Consider the following 342-nt stretch of genomic DNA (forward strand, 5'->3'; position numbering starts at 1 on the left):
AGCGCTAGCCATCTCAAAGCTCTGTGATCGAGCGCGAGAATGGGCACTGACGTGCGGCACTTCGGTCGAAGCCTGGGCGAAGCTGAAATTGCAGCTCTCACGAGTGTTCTCGCCGCCTAATCAGGCATATCGCGTACAATCGCGCTTCCTTGCAGCCCGACAGGGCAACAAGAAGTTGGTGGACTTTGTCCAAGAGATGCGCACTCTCATTGCCTGGATGGCAGCAGATCCCCCTACGGAGGCGGTGAATGTGGCAATGAATGCCGATATCAATTACAAGCCGACACGACTTGATTGGAATGCACACTCCAACAGCTCGTCGAGCGGGCCTATGCCCATGGA

Source organism: Plasmopara halstedii, assembly GCF_900000015.1.
Source record: "Plasmopara halstedii genome assembly, contig: Scaffold_2904, whole genome shotgun sequence".
In the NCBI taxonomy this organism is placed as follows: domain Eukaryota; phylum Oomycota; class Peronosporomycetes; order Peronosporales; family Peronosporaceae; genus Plasmopara; species Plasmopara halstedii.